This window comes from Haliotis rubra, unplaced genomic scaffold (assembly GCF_003918875.1).
Source record: "Haliotis rubra isolate DU_JTF1 unplaced genomic scaffold, ASM391887v1 Scf2, whole genome shotgun sequence".
NCBI lineage: Eukaryota > Metazoa > Mollusca > Gastropoda > Lepetellida > Haliotidae > Haliotis > Haliotis rubra.
Window position 1 is genome coordinate 4,850,948 of NW_025766002.1, and position 17,128 is coordinate 4,868,075.

At 39.5% G+C, this 17,128-nt stretch overlaps 1 protein-coding gene across 11 annotated transcripts in view; it reads right to left on the reverse strand.

Annotated features, from left to right (window-relative positions):
• The window catches only part of LOC124275391 (focal adhesion kinase 1-like), a 161,447-nt gene that overhangs the window by 113,267 nt on the left and 31,052 nt on the right, over window positions 1-17,128 (reverse strand). Inside the window, exon 1 of one of the 11 annotated variants that reach the window (XM_046710937.1) lies at window positions 15,444-15,569. The exons of 7 other annotated variants lie outside the window; for them this stretch is intronic. The gene's annotated coding sequence lies outside the window, so the exon portion shown is untranslated. 3 more of the 11 variants (XM_046710938.1, XM_046710932.1, XM_046710936.1) reach the window with 3 other exon arrangements.

Consider the following 17,128-nt stretch of genomic DNA (forward strand, 5'->3'; position numbering starts at 1 on the left):
TTGTTCTAGACTGTTCTATTGCCCATTTTATAATGCCAGCCCTACTGACATACCATCCTACAGTCTCACATAGATAACCCACTCCTAACACAATATACTGACTCAAAGCAAACCAGTTCTTGTTTCATCCCCTCATTACAAAAAGGCAGGGTAACATCAAGTACCATTTTATAATGGCTTTAGGTATGACATGGATTAAGGCGATTAAAGCATCAACCTGCACTCTCAATCCTCTCGATTACTCTTTTACTGTCATTGTTATTTTTTCTATAGTATAATAACAAAAAACTTGATATATTTTTCATGATCACCTGGATATTGATTTAGATTTTAGCATTAGTAAGTTAAGTAAGTCCATCATAAAATACAATTTTTGGTAAAAAATAAATTCTCACATATAAAACTTTTTTCAAAATTGACCACCACAATCATGGTTTTCAATTTCTCCCTTGTAATCACTTTCAAGGGGCTAGTAATCCACAACAGTCTTCTCAGGTTTCTATCACAGTCGTATCAAATTCGTTTAAGTCATTCACAAACAATTCATTCACAAACACTCCATGTATCAGCCCAGCGATCAACCTGCCCTGTGCTTGACCTAGATATCACCTAGACTGTTGTCACCCACACAACCAACTCTCACCTCAAGGCAAAGTCCTGTTCATAGTAAATGTGTCCACTATGGAAGCCATTATCCCAACATGTCAACATGCTGCCTCCCACACACTGTTAAAGTCTGCCACTCACAAACTCCCTATCATCAAGCCACACTCTACACTTCCATTCTATAAGTGACCATATCCTCTCCGCTACTGTTTAAATACTCCATCTATGCTGTTATAATTATATATATACATATATTACTGTAAGCATGTAATGGTATACTACCACACACAAATAACAATCATAATCAAAACCATTCAACCAATTAATAATTACTGATTAAACAAGCAAATACACCTACCCATTTAACAAGAAGCACTTCCTGTGTTCACAAACGGGCCGATAACCACAACATGGAATCATATTCACTCCTATTACAGCATAAGTATCACATGTCCTTAATTGACAGACTACCGTGTAATCTCACCTGGTATTAGGTCCAGGAAAACAGTATGCACTGTGGCGAGAGTTGACCCAGTTTAACCCGCCTGCTGCACCGGTTAGCCTGTTGTACTGCTACTCCCCTGCCTATAAATCCCACTCAAGCAAATCACAACAGCACCTCTGTTTAGCCCACTACTAGTACCGCTGACTGGTCTGCTGGCAACTCTGGGAGGGGCACGCTCGATTGGTCAAGAACAAGATGGCTGATCGGAGGTGTTAACTGAGATGCGAACATCATGTACATGTATGTATGTATGTATGATGCCCCGACGACATCATCGACACCCACTCCAACTGTGACAGGTCACGGCGACAGGAACTGATGCATGTCCTGCACGTGTACTTGAAACGTTAATGTACTTCAGCCAGGAAATGATTGGGTCCTGATTAAATGTTTATATTGACCTCAGGTCCTTACCCTTTACAATTATTCATATGTTACATCTTGGCTGAAAAAAGAATTTCAGTTTATCTAAATTGTTTAACTATCAAGTCAAATATCAATTTGTTACAAACAATTTTGTTCCATTCAGAGCCGATATCTATGTATAGGGATTGAAACCATTCTATATCTTTTCCTACATCAGTTAAAATCTAAAAATAAGGGTGAAAATACTTCAATCTAAACAATAATATTTTCTAATATTATACTACATGATAACAGGCTTGATATTTATTATTTAACAGCTGATATCTATGATCAGGTAATGAAACTATGTGTCATATATCTTCTTCATTTTGCCGCATCAGCTAAAATTAAAAAAGTAACACTAAAAATTCTTTCATCTAAATGCAGCAAACAGATGGATGCTTGTTAATGCAGCAGCAATAAAAATTCACATTCATTTACAATGTTCTATACATGATAACTGTTATGTTTATTTTGAGTCTTATTAAATGGAAATTAATCAGTGAGGAATAATCAAGGTAACATTCAACATAAACAGCAAGTTGTGACAGCAAAACCCAGGCAGATACATAGAGAGAGTGAGTTTGGTTTTACGCCACTATTAGCACCAGAAATGGGCTTCACACATTGTACCCATGTGGGGAATCAAACCCTGGTCTTTAGCGTGACGAGCCAGCAGTAGGCTAACCCACCAAAAGTCCATTAGAAATGCAAGGTACATTCTTTGTGCATAGCCAACATGGCTGATTAGGCGAGACAAGAAACATAAACAAGAGTCATCAGAAGATGACATATCCCCCCCCCCCCCGGACCCCACATCTTTGAAAAAACAAATCATCTGACATTTATTTACTTAAAGTCCAGCTTGATATTAGTATTTATAAGTGCAAATCGTTTCCATGGAAATCATGAAAAAAATCTGCAAATAGCAAAAGGCACAACTTCAAGATTTGCCTCAAATATCTGCCAAGTTTTGCTGAAACATAAAAGGAAGTTTTCGTGTTGTGCTCCGGAAACAAAACCTACCCCTCCCTTTTGAGACTAAGTCCGAATCGTTTCCATGGGAACTGAGAAAAGAATAAATCACAAAAATCTGCAAATAGCAAAAGGCACCACTTAAGGTTCTAATTGATATATCTACCAAGTTTTGTTGAAAAATATTAAACGGTTCTTGAGTTATGCTCCGGAAAGAAGCCCACCCTTCCTTTTGGGATTAAGTCCGAATCGTTTCCATGAAAATAGGGGAAAAATAAAAATGACAAAAATCAGCAAATAGCAAAAGGCACCATTTCAAGTTCTGTTTGAAATATCTACCACGGTTTTGTTGAAAAATATTGAATGGTTCTTGAGTTATGCTCCGGAAACAAGGCCCACCCCTCCTTTTTAGGACTAAGTCCGAATCGTTTCCATAGAAACCAGGAAAAATAAAAAAGCCAACAATCTGCAAATAGCAAAAGGCACCACTTAAGGATCTGTTTGATATATCTACCAAGTTTTGTTGAAAAATATTGAACGGTTTTTGAGTTATGCTCCGGAAACGAAGCCCACCCCCTGTTTAAGACTAAGTGCAAAAGTTTCCATGGAAACCTGAGGGTAGAAAATAAAATGTCCTCATTCCTCCACCTAAAATTTGTTTACCTAAATTTCCCTATCACTAAAGGGCACCACCCTGTTTAAGACTAAGTGCAAAACGTTTCCATGGAAACCGAGAAAAATAAAAATGACAAAAATCTTACATGCCGGGGGGATAATAACTGTGTGTGGTCAGAAGAAGTCACATACCAGATAGTTTCAGTGGCTACTTCCTCCCCAAGGGACTCAGCGACATTCTTCAACAGTGAGAAATGCATCTTATTATTGATAAAGATAGACACTAGGCATGATCATAATGAGGTCCTTTCCATAGCCCCACCGTTAATACAGTAAACACACTTAATTATAACAAACTGACAGATATAACAAACAGGGTTTGGGGGCTAGTTTGTTTGTGAATTTGTGGATTTTTATTGTCAGAACTAGGATGAAAGTTAACAAGTAACAACAACAAAAGAAAAGCCACTTCAACTGTGTATCATCAACACTGCTATGTACGTGGTCGCTGTAACTTACTATCTGTAACGTACTATCTTCAAAGAAATTGAGAATATTGACACCAACATGACCATTCCACAACAGACCTAGTTTAGTATGCAACTATACAAGCTAATCTGTGTTGCTGTCACATTGGTCTTGGCGTCAAATATACAAACGTCAGCTGGTTCACAGCTGATGCTAGGGGCGGTGAGGTAGCCTAGTGGTTAAAGCGTTCACTTGTCACGCCGAAGACCCAGGTTCGATTCCCCACATAGGTACAATGTGTGAAGCCCATTTCAGGGTTTTCCATGCTGTGATATTGCTGGAATATTGCTAAAGGTGGCGTAAACAATACTCCCTCACTCACTTACTCACAGCTGATGCTAGTCCGTGATTGGATTAACCACCGAGCTCGTGGAGGTTATAATGTTATTGCTACATCCAGGACAGTATTACAATATTACCAAATACATGCTCTCATTCTGTACATTTCCCTGCACTCACAAGTCAGTGAATGTTATTCAAAACCAGCTCAGCATTCCACTGATATCAGACAGCATGTACGCTGTTTTAACACTTGGTAGTAAGCATGAGGACTGATGTGAATCATCACTTGGGTTCTCAGGAGTTCGTGACAAATTTAACATGATACCAGCCCTTTCACAACACCATCAACAGACCTTTCCATGATACTTCCTGACAACGAAACAAATTTTCCACACTAAAATCAACCATCAGAAAAATGGAAACTTCAAGACCAACCCAGACTGTCCAGAGTGTACCCTATTGTCCTGTACCGTCAGTACCTTAGTACCAATGATGGCACCTGTACCCATAAATGACACCAGTACCCATTAAGAACATCAGGGTGCCGTTGTACAAAGGGATCTAAACACTAAGCCAATGTTATTGTCAATCCCATAGCTTAGCATAGACTTGCGACAGTCGTAGCGCTAAGGTTGTTTTGAACAATGGCACCCAGTACTCATAAAGGATGTCAGCCATAATTGATGTCAAGAGAACTTGATAGTCAAATTCATACAGAGCCAGTTCTTTGCCAAGACACCCAAATGTTACTTTCACTGTATGCACTGGCTTCTCTCCCCTTATTAACGGGATCGGGTGGTCAGGCTCGCTGACTTGGTTGACTCATGTCATCGGTTCCCAATTGCGCAGATCGATGCTCATGCTGTTGATCACTGGATTGTCTGGCCCAGACTCGATTATTTACAGACCGCCGCCATATAGCTGGAATATTGCCGAGTGCAGCGTAAAACTGAACTCACTCACACTCACTCACTCTCTCCCCTTACTCCTGTTGACTTCATTGTTATCATTGTACATTAATCCTACCTTGAATGATCATATCACCATGTATATACATATTCATGGAGTACATTGAATCAATCCATTAAATTGATTTAAACAGCAGTGGACATGCAACATGAAAATGACGGACTTCTTCATTCAGTATTAACCTGATACCTGGGCAAGAAGTTACCCTGAAACACTGTTAATAAAGAAGCTGTAATCCAAAAAACATTTGATGTAAATACTAAACCAAGCGCTTCTAAAGTGATATAAACATAAAAATCACCTTCTCTTTAGTATGTTTAGCAGAACTTATTCCCATCTTGTTTTCTTGATCGCTGAGATCTTCTACTAAAGATTTAATAAAACCTGACAATGAACTGAGGAACATGAAACTGAAAATCTGCAATAAATTACAGAGCTGTTTTCATATGCGTGCATCAATATTTAATCAAATGCATAATGATCAGGGTTCTGCACCCGGACTATGGAAAGTATGCTTTTTTTGACACCAGCAACATCACAGCTAAGGACAACAGCAAAGGACAAAGGACATCACATTAAGACTGCATCACAAAAAGTACCCATGTGGGTAATCAAATTCGACTCACTGACTGACTGAGTTTGGTTTTACGCCGCTTTGAGCAATATTCCAGCAACATCACGGCGGGGGACACCAGAAATGGGCTTCACACACTGTACCCATGTGTGGATTCGAAGCCGGGTCTTCGGCATGACGAGCCAACGCTTTGACCACTAGGCTACCCCACCGCCCCGATCAAATTGGAAATTTTGCCATGGCGAGCAAACTTTTTGACCACTAGGCTATCCCACCTTCATGAGAAAATGGATGGAATTTATGTCATTTACTTCAGACACGTGAAAGTGAAAATATTGGGTCAATCTATCATGGTCCTTAAATTCTACAAAAAGGGGAACTATATTTGTTCAAGGAATATTAAACTGGTCTGTTACATCGTCGCTATCTCCCTCATGATACAAGTGGTTGTCCACAAACTTCTACGTCCGGAAGTTTACTCATCTTGGACTTGCCGAGTTCTGTTAAATGTACTGGTCAAATGCTAATCCCTGAATCTGAATGGTTATGTGTGAGCTTCAGAAGTTTCAAGCATATGATCACATGTTTGCCTTGAAAGTGAAAGAGAAAATTATAATATGCAATTTGTTGACACGAGTTTATCAATTACATAAAGAAATTATTGAGAAAAATTATTCATACCAACAGTGAGTATGATTTTATGCCCCTTTTAGCAATATTCCAGCAATATCAGAGCGGGCAACAAAATGGGCTTCACACATTGTACCCATTGGTTACAGCTTGCAATAACAATTTTTGCAAACCAGTTAAAATTCAATTAATTCCTTACCTTTTTAACAAATATAATGCATGTTTCTGCATTTGAAAAATTATTTCCTGCTCAGAAGTCCTTGACATGAGATCCTCATGCATCATAGGGTACATATGTACTTACTGAGAATACAATCCAAGATTAATCCCTCAGGTATGCCTGTGTAAGTCTGGTGATGTCATTAACAATAGGCACTGGCAATATTGTGATTTCAATAGCTACTGACTAGTAACAAAAATCAATAAGTTATTTCAGTGTATATTCCAGTTGACTGGAAATCCATACGCACCTAAAAGCATGAGTAATTCAGTACAGTTCTTAAAATAGGTGTTTTCAACATTTTCTAAACCTGACAAATGCTGTTCTTACACACTTGGGATAAACCTATTCTCCAGAAAGCCATCATATCAGCTACATCAATGGGAAATAACACTAAAACTGATCAATATTCTAACTACTAAAATATGATTGCATATATAAAAGTAATTCAATAACAATAAAAATGAACCCCAAAAATGGTTGCTATGGTTACAAAAACCTTTTTTATTATGTAAGCATAAATAAATGATCAAACACAACAGCTAGCGAACACTATTTCAGACAAAGATGTCTCCTACAGTATTACTAACACACTGTCATTACAGGTGTCAAAAGAGTGAGTGAGTGAAGTTAGTTTTACGCCACATTCAGCAATATTCCAGCTATATGGCGGAGGTCTGTAAATAATCGAGTCTGGACCGGACAATCCAGTGATCAACGGCATGAGCATCGATCTGCGCAACTGGGAACCGATGACATGTGTCAACCAAGTCAGCGAGCCTGACCATCCGATCCCGTTAGTCGCCTCAACAAACACATAATCCTTTGGAGTGAGTGAGTGAGTTTAGTTTTACGCCGCACTCAGCAATATTCCAGCTATATGGCGGCGGTCTGTAAATAATCGAGTCTGGACAAGACAATCCAGTGATCAACAGCATGAGCATCGATCTGCGCAATTGGGAACCGATGACATGGGTCAACCAAGTCAGCGAAACTGACCACCCGATCCCGTTAGTCGCCTCTTACGACAAGATAGTCGCCTTTTTATGGCAAGCACATGGGTTGCTGAAGACCTATTCTACCCTGGATCAATCCTTTGGAAGGAAATATTATGTCAAACATTCCTCCAGAACCAAGATGATTACAGTCATCATTACAATGATGACACAGGTAAAATGTTTGAATTCTTTCCCCAAAATAACATATCAAAACATCACATATATTTGATTCAATCAGTTTTTAAAACATTTTTAGATGCGGATACCACAACAACATAATACTGCATTCTGGGAATGTCTCACATTTTCCCTTTCTGGATGAAAATGACAAGACAGCCATACTCACCACTGCCTAGGCTGAACCTCATGAAGACCAGTCCCGTTGTTTGCTGTAGAAACCAATTACACCCCACAGAACCCCAGGACAAGACCAGAAATTCAATCAAGTACTTTTTTGGTTTTGCATAGAGCCTATGACGATTTAGCACAGCTAGATATTTGCAGGAGACGTCTGTTGCATCCGACCTCGACCAGTCGACCTGTTCACACGGCAAAAGGGCAAGGTGATCAATAGTTTTTTGTTCCACTACAGAACTGGTCGCGCAGTGAGATAGCGATGGGAGAAACGATGCACGTGCATAATCAATGCAATGACCAGCATAATAATCAATTATTTCCCCACTTTTAGTCACATGACTATTTTGCCGAAGAGAACATGACAATAGAATTCAAACAGAGGCTGACGACGACCAGTTTCCGACAATTCCACCGTCCTTTTAATCAATGGATCTTCCCTTGTTTAACGTGATCCCTTCAATTGAGATCGTGGTTCTGGCCAAAGTGTACCCATGTGTGATGGACTAGTTCTGAATTTCTACATAAATGTCCAGTAGAAGTAGGGCAGGGCTCACCAGTTCCTGGCACAATGGTGTCCTGCGTCTAAGCCTCGGATATGAACGTTGCAGGTGCTTTGTTGTAAAGGAATGAGCAGGGACATAATCACAGAGGGCTCGATCAATAATGGAACGATGGCGGCGGAAATCTCGGTGTGGACGAAGTAATTGAGAATAGTGGAAACAGTCCTTGTATATATCTGATTAAGCCATTTCCACTGGAATGATAGGTTTGGGAATATGACGAGTTAACGAATCTTGTTTGGAGTATCTCATATTAAGAACATTGAGATATGAGAAATGAAATAAAAAATAATATTATAACATACAACACATTGTAATCTTAAAGTGATTACAAAGTTTACTTTCATATTAAAACTTTTATGCTTATGTAAAAACTGTAATAATAAAACAACTTGTTCAAGGTTTTGACAAAGCTTTGAAAACTATTTCATGCTGTAATGGAAGAAGTTAGTGGTCTTGACAATAATACCATTTCAGTATGAGCAATACAACAATAAATACTTGGACAAAAAACAGTATTTCCCGCCAATTATCATGCATTCATGATCTGCTGGAATAACCACTGTAATTAGCAGCTATTGAAGAAACAGCATGAGCTAAAAATTACTTAACCCACAGATTCTCACCAGGGTGAGTGAGTGAGTAAGTTTAGTTTTACGCCGCTTTTAGCAAAATTCCAGCAATATCACATCGGGGGAGACCAGAAATGGGCTTCACACATTGTACCCATGTGGGGAATCGAACCCGGGTCTTCGGTGTGACGAGCGAACGCTTTGACCACTAGGCTACCCCCACCGCCCCTCACCAGGGTGAAATAAATAAGAACATATAGATAAACATGGCTTCATACAGATCCATACAGAACCCACAGATTCTGGACTGTATTGAAAAACAAAGTAGTCCCTGGGCTTATTAAAGAAACATGGGAATCCCTCTGCTTGAAGGTGAAAAAAAGACAATTTATTGGCTTACTGAAGAAACTAAGTAAACCTGTGGCTTATTAAAGAAACAGGAAACCCTGGGCTTATTGGAGAAACAAGGGAATCCTTGGGCTTATTAGAGAAACAAGTAACCTGTGGGCTTATCTGAGAAGCAAGAGAATCCCCTGCTTGTCAAAGGAAACAGGGAATCCCTCAGCTTCTTGGAGAAACAACGGAATCCATGGGCTTATTAAAGAAACAATGAATCCCAGGTCTTATTGGAGAAACAAAGAAATCCTTAGGCTTATTAAAGAAACAAAGCATTCATCAAAGAAACATGGGAATCCATGAGTTGATTTACAAAACAAAAGACACCCCCTGGCTTATAGAAGAAACTCAATGTCCTTTGACATAGTGAGGAAAGAAGAGATGGACTCTTGGTTTGTACCAGAAACAACATACCCCCCCTTGGATTACTAAATAAATCATTCTTCTAGAGCTATGATAGAACCTCCCCTGTATTACTGTGAAGAGATGAGACAGCATCACAAATCTGACCTTATTGAGGAAAGAAGTATGCTTCCTTGCCTTAATAAAGAAGTCAGAATACCTCACTGGCTCTTCCTAGGAAGCCAGAGGGGATAGACTCAGCCTCATATGTAACAGATGCGATCAATCTCCATCAAGTTATCCTGCAAAGGGGTGATAATTTCCTGGACACTTAATTTCCACACAACAGCTTGGGAGCACACACTCAGGGGGAAGACCATGGAACGACTGGCCAATATCAGTGACAGCTAAAATATGAAATATTCCAGTCTGTCAATTAAAAGACAGCTTTATTAATGGCATGGTGGAAAGATATTGACAAATGTGGATAACTGTGTATGTATTGCAAGGGACGTGTGCTCCATCATGTGAGCACGTCTGTATGTGGAGCAGCTTGCTGCAGATGCCCAGGACATTTCTCATCTATTCCAACTCTACCAACACGCTACAGCAATAATATTTCTTGTTTAAAAGGATTATGGGAGGCACATGTACATGAAGGCATCATCAAAATAGTTGAAAACAATATCATGATTGAACTGAGAGAGTGAGTTTGGCTTTATGCCGCTTTTAGCCATATTCCAGCACTTTCACGACCCAGGACACCAGAAGTGGGCTTCACACATTATACCCATGTGGAGAATTGAACCCAGGTCTTCGGTGCAACGAGCGAATGCTTTAACACTGACTGAGTTTGGTTTTACGCCGCTTTTAGCAATATTCCAGCAACATCACGGCAGGGGACACCAGAAATGGGCTTCACACACTGTACCCATGTGGGGATTCGAACCCAGGTCTTCGGTGTGACGAGCGAATGCTTTAACAACTAGGCTACCTCACCGCCACAGGGTGGAACTGACTACTTGTCAAAAAGAACTGAAGATATCTTATTCTAAAATGGTTGTTCTATATGTACTTGCTTTGGGTTTTTTAAATAAATTTTAAATGTATTATATGAGACTGACATTGTATATTTGGTTCGGAAACAAATATTTTGCAAGGGACTGATTTTAATTCAAACACAATAAATGTGCACAATTTTGATAGTTTTTATCCTTATTGCAGTGAAATTTACCTTGTGACAAGAAATGGTGCTTCCAATTCTGACATATTGACACTAATGTTAAAATCAAATCCCCTTCAAATACTGACAGAAAGCACATCTCACATGGCCTTTAAGGAAATCAAAGGCACGCAATACATGTAACAAAATTACATGCAAAAAACCTTCCCCAAAATAGTCTATTAAATCACAGTCGCCATATTAACACAATTCTCCCACAATCTGACAAGAATAAGACAATGAAAATGTCTAAAATGGTCAACTGTAGAGCCAACATTACTAAGCAGCTACTCACGACATTTTGCAGCAACTAATGACATTACAGATGCCTACCGATCTGTGCCATCTCTCAGTGCCAGCATCGGAGACCAACAGGCGACAAGGCCACAGGGACAGACGGGCTCAACACAAATCAATCACACGGCCTGGACTGACCCTGCCATGTTCCAGCACTGTAACATTGTCCTGCGTGTGTCACTGTCATGGCCAGTTTGTGTGCACAGCCATTAGGGACTAGAATGACTTGCGAAGCCTCATCAGAATGTTGTCTGAATTCAACCTCATTAAAACCAGATCTTAGTGCTCATTACTGCTACATACAGATCTGAGGACAACCCATTTAAAGACCGGTGAAAAGGACCCTTTAAGATCTGTGTGCAAAATATGAATCATGTCGGAAATCTCCAAATCATCATCATCATCATCATCATCATCATCATCATCATCATCATCATCATCATCATCATCATCGACCCTTTTAGGTGAAAATGGAGAGAAAGCGAGAAACTTCACTAAATGCAGTCCACTGTTCAGAAGACTTGATGTAATAAATTTGTGATGTCATGAGTGAGTGAGTATGATTTTACGCCGCTTTTAGCAATATTCCAGCAATATCACCGCTGGGGACATTAGAAATGGGTTTCACACATTCTGCCCATGTGGGGAATCGAACCCGGTCCTTAGAGTGACAACCCGTGAAGGTCCAGGTTAGAATATTGATCTTTAGTAACCCATGCTTGTCGTAAGAGGTGACTAACGGGATCTGACTTGGTTGACTCATGTCATCGGTTCCCACTTGCGCAGATCGATGCTCATGCTGTGGAACACTGGATTGTCTGATCCAGACTCGATTATTTACAGACCGCCGCCATATAGCTGGACTACTGCTGTGTGCGGCGTAAAACTAAACTCACTCACTCACTTTAGAGTGACGAGCGGACGCTTTAACTATCAGGCTACCCCACCGGCCCTGTGAAGTCATGAACAATGGATGACGTCATAACATTTTTTTCAACAATGAAGCACTATGGTGTCATATTTCTTCAACTGACCATCAGCACTGAGAATCACTAAAAGACATGTGTTCAAATATTGGAAAGTTATTGTACATTATCTCTCTACCTTTGTTGAAAATACTCCTCTGTCAGTCTACCAGAAATGCAGGCAATTTGTTTTGGCCTGACATACTTTCCTTGCAACCAATCTTAAGTACTGGAAAATGTTTTGCTATATTGTAGCACAAAGCCAGCCATGTCTCATCTCTGATAACATTCTGAGGAAGTTCATATGACTAAACTCCCTCATCAACATCATCAAACATCCCCAACACAATATGCAACATCACAGGTCCTGTTCAACATCAATCAGACATGGAGATAGCCCAACTGTCGTGATGCCCAGACAGGCTAAACACTTCTCTCTGACTTGATTAACACCGAATGTATGGCTCTGTACAACATTACATGTATGTAAGTCTGGGATTGAGTTCTTACATTTCATTAACCTCGCGTATGAAAACACCATCCACTCCTCTGATCAAAAATACTTCAAAGAGCACCGATATACACAAACCAACTTCTCACACAAAGACGACAATTTCATCTCAAATTATCTTTAATCAAAGGAATTTCTTTAGAATAAGTAATTTGTCGGTTTCGGTGGTAATTCCTCTTCATTGTACATATCATACAGTCAGTACTGCAAGCAATTGATCAACAATACACTTTTACAGATTCAAAAACATCACAAATGTCAACGCATTCCAGGATTATTATATTGCTAAAAATATTTTCTTCTGAAAACAGCAACTATCTGAGATCACACATGAATCTGTCCATCTCCTTCAATATTTTACGACATGGTGAAGTAGCTGTGGAAGGGGCAATAAAGTCATATCCTGCGGTGTGAGTTTACTTCACCTGCATGGCCAACATCAAAGAGGAGTAATCTGTAAACTATAACCAGTGCCCACCAGCCATCATTGAGAGGATGGAGCAGAGGGGAGGAGGGATGAAGGGGATGATGACGACTGATCCGACTCGGAACTATCAGACAGACTTATCTGCCCCGGGGATCATTGAAAGATCGTGTATGTCTCAAATTAGAGATTCAGCAAACATATGTGTTGGAAGATAATTAAAAAAGAAATGCTGACTTCCTTACACTGCCTGAGAGCAAACCTGGTGAATGTGTAATCATATTCATTCTTATTATTCTTCCTAAGTTGAGACAGCTGCACCAGTTTACATAGCACGACCTCAACAACACAATTTTTCGAAGTGAAGTATACAAACTAAAACTTCAAATTTGAAAAGGTCAAGGAATGTGAAACCCTGCACAAGTCTTAGTAATGGTCATTAATTTATCATAATTCCCAGATTGCACAAATAAAAACTTTCTTCTTACAATGTACTGTTGTATGTGTATGCACTTAGGTAGACTTCCCTGTCATAAGGAAGAATTACAACAAACCCATTGGGTATCATTCAGTACAGCCTTACAGCTAGGGTAGTGAAACTAGAACAGTCCAGATTTCCAGAACTGTTCAGAAGGGCATATTTCCCAATGAACTAATCATGAGTAAGGACCAATGTCCTTTATGACTAGCAGCTACCAGGGTCCTGTTCAAACAACTGTTTTATGGCTAAAATGCTTATAACTCCACTTTGTGGTATAGGACGTGGATGAAAAAGTCAATGCAGAGTTATTCTGCCTTCAAGAACGCCAAGAGTGGGAGTGAGTGAGTTTAGTTTTATGCCGCACTCAGCAATATTCCAGCTATATGGCGGAGGTCTGTAAATAATCAATTCTGGACCAAACAATCCAGTGATCAACAGCATAGGCATCGATCTGCGCAATTGGGAACCGATGACATGTGTCAACCAAACCAGCAAGCCTGACCACCCAATCCTGTTAGTCACCTCTTACGACAAGCATAGGTTACTGAAGGTTCATTCTAACCCGGACCTTCACGGGTCCAAGAACACTAAAAAAACATGTCTATCATCTACTATCCTTAAAAAGTACCTCCTAACAAAAAAACCCGGATCATGATTAGAGAAAGTCCAACATTTTACTTTTGCGTACCAATTGGGTATTTTCTATCATACTATTATTATCTGATTGAAGAAATGTTTGATTATCAATTCTGAAACGACGTAGATAAGTTAAATATGATGTATCTGAAGAGCAACAAGACTGATAAACTATTTACGTTTTAGTGAAGGACACTTTAATACAAAGGACTGCAATGTCCTCAATTCCTTTTCATACTAGTATGCTATCATCTGGTCTATTCGAAGTGAAATTGTTTTTACTGCAAACAAACTGTCCCACATGGTTTTCAAACACAATTTCTTTATTGATATCAAGACCTTGTTTAAAACCTCAATATGATGAAGAAAAGGTTGTCTTTTTAAAGCCCCACCATCAAAATGCCGTAAGCATCTTGAACTCTTAGAATGCCAACTATGGTACCAGTACTGAACAGAAATGACACATCCACAAGAAATCTCGGCTAAAAGCATGTCTAATATTAACAAACAACTAACAGCTTCATTCTAGCACCAAGAAATTGTTGAATGTGTATAAGTATACCAACCTTAGCTTACCTTATGATATTAAGACACTTGGGTTGTCACAAGATGTTGTGCACAAGATGTTGTGCACAAGACCTTGGTGTGCGCTTGCTACACCAACTGTAATTATCACTGAGAAACATTTGGAACCCGGAAATAGATTGGCTGGATCATGCCATGGCAGATAAGTAAAACAAGGAAGTCAAGAATCAGTACCATCAGACTTCCTTAACATTTCACAAACTCTCTTTATCTCACAAGCTCACATTGACTAGTATTTTATTTAGTGAGTAGAGTCTAATGCAGGTCAGATATATCCAACATGGCAGAATAATATTCATAACGAACGGAAACTTCAAGAAGGTCATTGAGAATGACAACTTTGGCGATATCCACAATCATTGGTTTGGTGCTGAGAATGAGTGAGTGAGTATGGTTTAACACCACTTTTAGCAATATTCCAGGAATATCACTGCGAAGGACACCAGAAATGGGCTTCACATATTGTACCCATGCGGGGAATCGAACCTAGGTCATCGTCGTGACGAGCCAACGCTTTAACTACTAGGCTACCCCATCGCCCCGGTGCTGAGAGAGGAAGGATTAGTCAATAAGAGACTAAATAATGGCGCCTGTTAGTTCTGGGCCGCCATCTGCATACCATAATGTAAGATTTCATTACAAGGCGATAACTTGAAACTAAAAGCAACCCTAATGTTTAACCTCCTGGGCAAACCAGTCTGACACACCAAGGATCTGAATGGGTTTCAAACTATGACCAGCAGATCCTCACACAGCCTAGGTACACGGATCTAAAAATGTCAACTCACCTTACAAAAAATAAAGATATCTTAGACACTGCAATCTCAAGATCCGTTCCACAGTCTGACTCCAGTATATTGGGTCTGTCATGATCAATAAATCAATGACTGATTATGTCCAATACACGATAACCTTTCAGTGATAATTATGGCGACATATGCCAATATTACAATATCGCCATGTATGTGAGCTAAACATGCAGTTGGGCAGTGATGAGGTAACTGATATACTTCCAGGTATTACTCATAAATGAGGTCATGGTAAGTGTCGTTAGGTAATCGGAAAATGATTCATACTCAGTCAGTGTTTTCATGACACATGTTTTCAGTCTTGCCTGGGGTAAAAAAATAATCTCCTAAAAAATTCTATTTCTCGTCACACACTTTATCATGTAGACATGCCAAGTGGACATGAATTATTGAGTATGCTTTCAACAGTGAGTGAGTGAGTGAGTTTAGTTTTATGCCGCTTTTAGCAATTTTCCAGCTATATCACGGCAGGGGACACCAGAAAGGGGCTTCACATATTGTACCCATGTGGGGAATCGAACCTGGGTTTTGGGCGTGACGAACGAACGCTTTAACCACTACGCTACCCCACCGCCCCAATTTCAACAGACCTCTAGTAGCATCAGTATAGGGTTTCATGACATTAAACAGTTTCGTAATGTCTGGGCAATGATTCAGCTTCTAATCTATTATTCATAATATTAATAGTTATTTGTAGTTGATAACTTACTTAATTACTTTTGAACATGTTCACTATTAATCATTCTGATTCCACAGAAGTATGTTCAACTGCATACATACTTATAACAATCGATATCCAAAACTGTATTAACATTTTGGCATAGGCATGTGTAAAACGCATACATAGAGACAATCGATATCCAAAATTGTATGTGATTCACATTTGGACAGAAGCATGCTCATAATGCATACATACTTATGAAAATCGATGTCCCAAATTGTATTTACATCTCCATGGAGAGTATACGGTTACATAGCACACAGTATGGTACAACTAAGGAGAATTAATGTCATTTTAACCATACTAGTGAAACAGACTAACAGTCTTCCTACAGTTTTCCTGTTACCTTCAACAGAGGTACTTACTTAACAGGTACTGATCACAAGTTACTCTTGACTGTAAGGTAAAAACTAAAGAAAAAACATTCAAGGCAGTGTGTTATAATTTTATGCCGTATCAGCAATTTTGTAGTTATTCACAGGACTGACTGACTGACTGACTGAGTTTGGTTTTACGCCGCTTTTAGCAATATTCCAGCAACATCACGGCGGGGGACACCAGAAATGGGCTTCACACATTGCACCCATGTGGGGATTCGAACCCGGGTCTTCGGCGTGACGAGCCAACGCTTTAACCATTAGGCTACCCCACCGCCCCTTATTCACAGGAACCACCTCAGAGTGGAATATGACATTACTACTGCTGTATTCACTAACATTAGAGCAACAGAAAGGCTGTGTCTCCAGCAACCATACCATGTTGATGCAAATGAAGTTCAATGAGTTGCTGACTAAACATTGCACCTTGAATGAATGAATGACGATTTATTTGTATAGCGCCTTAAATCCAGGTTATTTCCTGCTCAGTGGCGCTTTACAGAAACATTACACAATGAAAAACAGTGATGCTTAAAAAGACACTAAAAGCTAAGATGCTGAATAGG